Raw genomic sequence first — 7,240 nt, 5'->3', positions numbered from 1 at the left:
GCCCATGTTTCATGTCTTATTTAACTGGAAGTGACACACGCACACACAAACACACGTACACTGACACACACATATGCACATAGTATATATTTAATTTTTTGATACTTTTGGCACGTTTTGTTATTTTTTTTTTGGATTTCGCACCTATACACAGTTAGAAACTCCCAAGTGAATTGACAATGCAGGTAGTGGCCAAAATTTGGTCAACGAAGCTTCAATGGGATGTGCGCCAGCTGTGCAGCTGTCAATCGTCATCATCATATCCACATATGACAGACCCATCTATGGCTGCTGCGGAATTTTAATTCGTCTCGTCCCGTTTCTGTGTCTGAATCTGTGACTCTGCCTCTGACTCTGGCTCTGACGCTGGCTCTGACTCAGTGGGATGCAATTCGTAGGCGCCCCCTACGAGTCTGTCACACTGCCCAGATAGAGATACCAACATTCAGATATCTTTATGCTCCGTACTCTGGCAGTGCACCTTTCACGCACAATGCATCATTTTTGGCTGCCTGTCTGTTCCTGCTGTCTGGAAAACTTTTGTATGTTTGTTGCTGTTGGTTTTCTCCTTTATTTACAAGTTGATTGACATTTTCACAAGTTTTTGTCGTGTACTCATAGTTGTTTGATTTAGCTAACCGTGCCCAATCCCTATCCCAATCCCAGCCCGAAACGCAAACTGAATCCACTTTCCAATCCCCTTTGCAGCGTAAGTATCTCGTCCTTTTGCGCCTCTGCCCAGCGCTCCAAGGTGATTTGTTATATTTTCGGACAGCAGCAATTAATAGTAACAGGATGTGTGTTTTTATTTTCAGCTTCAGCTTCCAAGCGCACCCAACTTCGATCCCACTCCGCGTCCACTGTCCCACATCGTGACGAGTGGCAATATTCTCCCTAAAACTCACTCACATGGGAATGAGGTTAGCAAGAGAAGGAAATTACGTCTTATTTAGAATTATAAAGGTGTAGAGATGTTAAAGTCTATGAAGGCGATTGAGCCGAAATAGAATACGCTATCTACAAAAAATATTTAAAAACTATTGCTTTGTGCGAGAGTGTAATGCATTAGAAAAGAATTAGAGCACCTCATGAAGCAAATGCAAGTATAAATATAAAATATATCTTTACTTTTATAAGACATTATTGCTGCTTAATGAAGTCGAACTCGTCTTTCCGCTGCTAAACCAGATATGTGTAGACTTCCTGCAGAGCTCCACTTGTTGTGCTTTAAGTGAGTAATACTTGGGTTTTATAGCAGCTGCTCATAACTGCGATTTATCGAAGAAATTCAAATGGCTGTTTGCACATGCACTCCTATTGGAATTCGAGATTTGGGCACAATCCTCAAATATGAAAATTGTCCATTTTTAAAAGTAGGCACAAGCCCATAAGTAGTTTTAATTAATTTAATTTAATTTAATTGTTAATTAATTTAAATTTTAATGTGTTCAACTCTAAGAGCGTCAGAGATATTCACAAATCGACGGTCAATTGGGAAAGATGGGCTAACTCAACTCAGCGTTCATCGACTAATAAGCTATGATTATTGGGAGCTGAAGATTCATGAGTCAATAACTAATTCATAGCTTGATTATCTAGAGACAAATCGACACGATTGTGGCTCTCGCTCAAGTTTATATAAACTTTATGGGATTGGGCACACTCTCTACTGTCCCGACTATACATTTTATTTGGAAGTCAAGTAATACACTACAAAGGAATTGACTGATATCTGACCAATTAACAGTCACTATATATTGAAAGGGTTGATTTAAAAGAAACATACAGAACATTGCTTCGTCGTTCGTTAGATATAAAAATGTAGAAAACAATCAATAATCAGAAACGTGTTACATGCTAGAGCAGATAGATAATTAAATGGTTAAAGTTAGTTTGAAATACTTGTTGTTGTTTTACCAAGTGCAATAATTCCATTCATTTAAAACAAAAACAAGTTTCGCTTACTTTTATTATTTGAATAGTGTTGGGCTTGATGGTCCGCTCTGTTATAAGTCTTTGCTGTCTAACATTTGTAACCATATCTTGCAGGCTCAGCTTATGCTACATGGTAATTAACTTATCATAATGGGGATGGAGCTCACTGGTCACATGGAAGCCGAATCATCAAACTGTCTAAGTGCTTTTGACGCCGTCGGAAGTATGATCCGATAGGCGTCAATATGGTCGGTCGGCCGACAATAGAATGATATTTTGTCTTAACTCATTACACGAAACAAGTAGAAGTGCTCTCGTCAGAAGAACTGGACTGTGACATACCCTGCAAAGAGCTGCTGCTTTAATCATTCTAGGCTTCTTATGCGTACACATGCAAACACAGACAACGAGAATTTAGTTACTTTATAATTTTTTTTCAATTTTAATTTAGTCAACAGCTGTGTATTTATTATTAGAATGCAATTAAATTCGTTGTCTTTAGTAATGCTTCAGTACACAACTTAGCATATCGATTTTGATCGATGTTAAGGAAGCATGATGGAATATCGAACAAAAATTATAAAGCGAACGTTAAACAAGATTAACTATTGTCACCCTCAAGTTGCTAGCTTTTGTAGTTGCCAATGTCAGGTGGATGTCGGATATGTTGAAGACAATTTAGCAAGTTATCAAGATAAAGAATACATATATACTTTAAGCCTTATGGGGCTGCACAGACCTCCTTCTAGTTGCAACATACATTTGCTACATTTTCTCAAAAACATCATATCCAATTCAGCCGCTTTCATTGTGCTTAGGGTATAAAAAGAAATGACCAAACCTCTGACGCCAGTGTCTGAGAGGAGGTGGGGATGCCTCGTTACAAAGCGACTTTGAATGTTGTTGTCACTTGCACTGGCAGCTGCCTCTGTCCATAGCCAAGAGCGTGAGGTGGACTGACAGTGGGAGAGAGAGAGAGAGAGATAGAGAGAGGGAAGGAGAGACAGCGAGAGACAGAGGTAGAGGGAGACGTGACGAGTAACGGTAACAGTAACAGTCGTAATTGGCGCTGCACAAATTGATGGATTGCCCGTCGCGACGTTCCAAGCTTCTCGTCTGTCCCAGTGGCGGCCTTTTGTAGTTTTTCCTTTATATACATATATTTTTTTATATATATATTTATTTCGGTTAAATCGATATTTGTGCCATTTTTTGTGCAGCTTTTGACTTTTGTATTTGTGTAATGATTAATTAATTGTACGTGCTTATCGGGCTTCACTGTCGCCTCTTGCAGTGACGACGCCTGTCGCCAAATTGTTAACTGCGCTTCTTTCAGAGCCTCTTCTAATTGAATATGTAATTACTAGTCTTGCAGACGTCCTCATTGTTTTAATGAATACGATTTTAAGCTGACTATTGGTCGAAGACCTAATTGGAGCATAAATTCATCACAACTAAATCGTTTTAAAATGCAGCAATAGGCGCACAGGCAGACAAAGTCTCTTCTCAGTGATTGATATATTTAAGTTCATATCAAGGAATTGTAAACTAATTAGGTGCATGCTCAAACTATTTAAGCCCCAATAACATTATTCTGATCTGAGATCGAAGGCATACAGTTTTTCATTTTTGTGCAGCAAATTGTTTTAAATTGTTATGTATTCTGTAATCGCACTTGTAATCCTAATTGTTGTTATGCTTCCTTCCAAGATTGCTTAATTTACTAATATTTCTACTAGGAACACAACAGATATTTTTATGGTGCACTTAAATAATACTAACACAAGTAATAGTGTTCTAGCAGGGACTGTCCGACTAGCAGGTACCCTGAACTATACTCTTATATAATCGAATTGCTTCTTTTATACATACATACATTACAAACAATACATGCACCCTCACACATACGCACGCACGCACACATAAGTGCGCGCTCTGCTTACTGCGCAGTTGACGCAGCGACTGCGCTTGGATTGAAGACTACAGTATGGGCTTTACCTAATAACTTCAATAGCTTTTATGCTAGATGGACTGTATTATTCCAATTTTTCAAGCTTGATAATAACATTTATATGTGTGTTGGCCAAAACACAAGTTTCTAGTATTTAATAGAAGTTTTTTTGCGTATTAAGTTAGAAGAGGAGTGCTTTGCAAAATCCAAATTATGCAAGTTCTCAGTATCATAGCAAAACTGAAGTCTCTAACTTATTATTATATTAAGCCTACACTTATAATATATAATATTATAATAATAATATTATAATAATAATTATTGATTTTTATCAATAAAAAGAAAATAATATTAGTATACATTTGAAATTTCACGTCTTCTGTTTTCGCGGCTGCTGTGGTCAGACTGCCGTAGATAAATAGAATAAATAAATAAAATAATATATATACTACATGGGGTTCACGCTTTCTTCTGCCTGTTACAAACATTATAAACATTATCGATTATACCCAGAGCTCCCATTTTCAAAGCGGATATATAAAAAAAGTAAATAAAAATAAAGTTAGTAGTTAGTCGTAGTTAGTCATATAAAAATATTAAAAAATGTCTGCATTTAAGTTGTGATTATGCAACGTTGGGTGCAACATTTTGACAATCCTTATTAAGAGATATTTGAAAACAGTGTCGCTTGTTCCGACGGCTGTTCATGAAATGTTCTTCTGAAAAAATTAATATTCAAGTTTACACTACGCACTGGTCATTTACAATACATCAGTTTTCCAGTTTTTATGTTAAATATTGTACATTTATGAATATGTTAAGTGCGTCACGCCCAGTTTCTCCATTAAAATTCAAACATATTGTAATCATCTATATAGAACTTAGTTGATAGTTAAAGGCATCGTGTGAGTCTAAATTATTTACATTATCTTATATATTAATGCAAACATATACATATATATATATATTTATGCATATATATATTAATTTATATGTAGCTGCTTATATATATATATATATATATATAATAATATAATAAGCAGCTGACTTTAATATTTGATGACATAAATCCTTTTCATTGTTACAGTGTTTACAATATAAATGAATTTACAAATGACCTTGGCTTAATGTAATGCAAAGTTATGCAAAGCTTCCATGTTTAAAATGCTCGTAACGCCGGCACTTTAGCCTGAGGACCCAACTCTTGAGTATCTTTCATTTTTATTTTAGACTCGGATAGAGTTGGAGCGAGACAACTAGTGTCACAGCTCTTATCCGAGTGTGTGTAGCAAGCCAATAGCATTGAAGACGATTTAGCGTCGATCCCGATTGGACTGCAGTTCATCCCCTGTTTTTCTTTGCATAGTCCATCTTCAGGCAGCTGAGAGCAGATGGGCACTCAATTCAGATCTTATATATGCTCTGACTGTAGCTTAACTCGTCAGTTGCAAATTTTGTACAGATGCTAACCGAGGACAAAAGAAACATGTTATATAAATTGCATAGTCGGATACAAAATTTAGGAAATATGGCGACAAACATTTACCATGGATTAATTTTGCAATGTATTAAACATCTTCCGAAAATATATTAAATACATCTATAAATTTTCAAATGTTAATATGAAGTTGAGAAATTTGTGATTTTTAACTAATAATTTATATATCCAATAAGTGTCTAATCACTGGTTGAGTTTCATTGTGATATAAGTATTGAAAATAATAGCGACATTAATAATATTAGTATTCTTTAGAATCAGTATACGCATTGACAATATATTCTTATCTATATATTCGTTTCTTTTTATTATAATATAGTACACAGAGCGGAAGTGAGAAGGAAAGTACAGAACACACATGCACACTTTCATAAACATAAAAAGGTATTTACAGACACACAAAACTTGGTTTGAGCAAAATAAACATATATAATAAAAAATATGTTTTTATGCATATACACTAATACTATTTCGAAGAAAAAACTTTTTGCTTAAAAAACCCCGTCTGGTTCCCGATTCATTTTCGTCTGTTGTTTGTGTATTTATGTGTGTATGTGTACCAAATGAATTCTTCCATTTTTATTTGGATGGTAGTAAGTTTTATTCTTATTGAATATTTCATATTTGAGTAAATATTGGTTCTTCTAAGTACTTTTTGCACTGGGGTTGTTCAGTGTTGTTAGCGCCATCTTTTGGAAATATTGTAAAATTACAAATTGAATAGCCTACGTTTAGGCGGCAAGTAAAATATTTTCTGAATGTCGTGCTGCACCTGATGAATGCAACGTTTATTGAATTGTATTTAAGAGATGTGTATAACAGAGAACTCTAAAAATCGACAATTGAAGAGAGTTTATAGTAAATAAATTAAATAAAAACATGTTAATTAAGGTGAATATTGCTTAACAGTCACTTTTAAAAATGAAACAATTTAGAAAGTGTTACGGTACACAGATAAAGAAAAAGTTCAAAATTAAAAGTTAAAAAAGCTTGTCGATGACCGATGAAGTCGTTGGGATCGTCTCGAATCATATGCAATTCTAGAAGCCATCAGGTTACAGCGAAGCATTGGGTTAGGGTGTTATAAATCTATGTTCAGCTTACTATATAAAGACTCTGACAAACAAAGGAAGACCTGTGTCAATAAATAAAAATCTGTTTACAAACGTAAGAGTCAAGATTTGTTTAAATTAAAATTATGTAAATTATTTTTCCCATAAATTCTGTTAAATAGCGAGTGTTGTGTTCTGATCAGGTTTGTTCCCATTAGGTTATTCAACAGTAAAGACACTATCAATGTGCATCCTCGCTACTCTTATGTTGAGACAAGTCATGATGACTTAAAACAGGGCAAATAATTGCTGTACGATATGAAAGGCTATGGACTATATTTATATATTCGGCTCATGGCTTTAGAGCTGGAGTGCGACTCGATACTGCAGTACTTATCGATAAGTAATCGATTAAAGCCACTTTAGGAAAGCCCAAACTCAAGCTACAGCCCGTGTATCCAGTCGTGACTAAGAGCTATGTCGAACAGACTTTTGTCCACCAACCGCCAGGGGCACACGTTGTTCACCTTAACTCGTCCCCGCAAATGCCATTGTTACCTATAGGATGCCAGCCCTGTTGAAATCGATTATATATGTCAATCACCTGCAAAACGTTTCGTGAATCTTTTAGCTCTAGAGGTAGTGGAACAGAGATACCAAATCTGATGTAACATTTTCTAAATAAACTGGATATTTTTATGCACTGAGCCTAAAAAAAGGGGAAAATTGGTTCGTTCAAATTTCAAAATGCGGTTTGGTCTAAATATATTTAAACCAAAAAAAAAAATATATATATATATATGT

This window comes from Drosophila hydei, unplaced genomic scaffold, assembly GCF_003285905.1.
Source record: "Drosophila hydei strain 15085-1641.00,03,60 unplaced genomic scaffold, DhydRS2 tig00008139-arrow-pilon, whole genome shotgun sequence".
In the NCBI taxonomy this organism is placed as follows: domain Eukaryota; kingdom Metazoa; phylum Arthropoda; class Insecta; order Diptera; family Drosophilidae; genus Drosophila; species Drosophila hydei.
Note: the sequence above shows the minus strand (reverse complement) of the source record.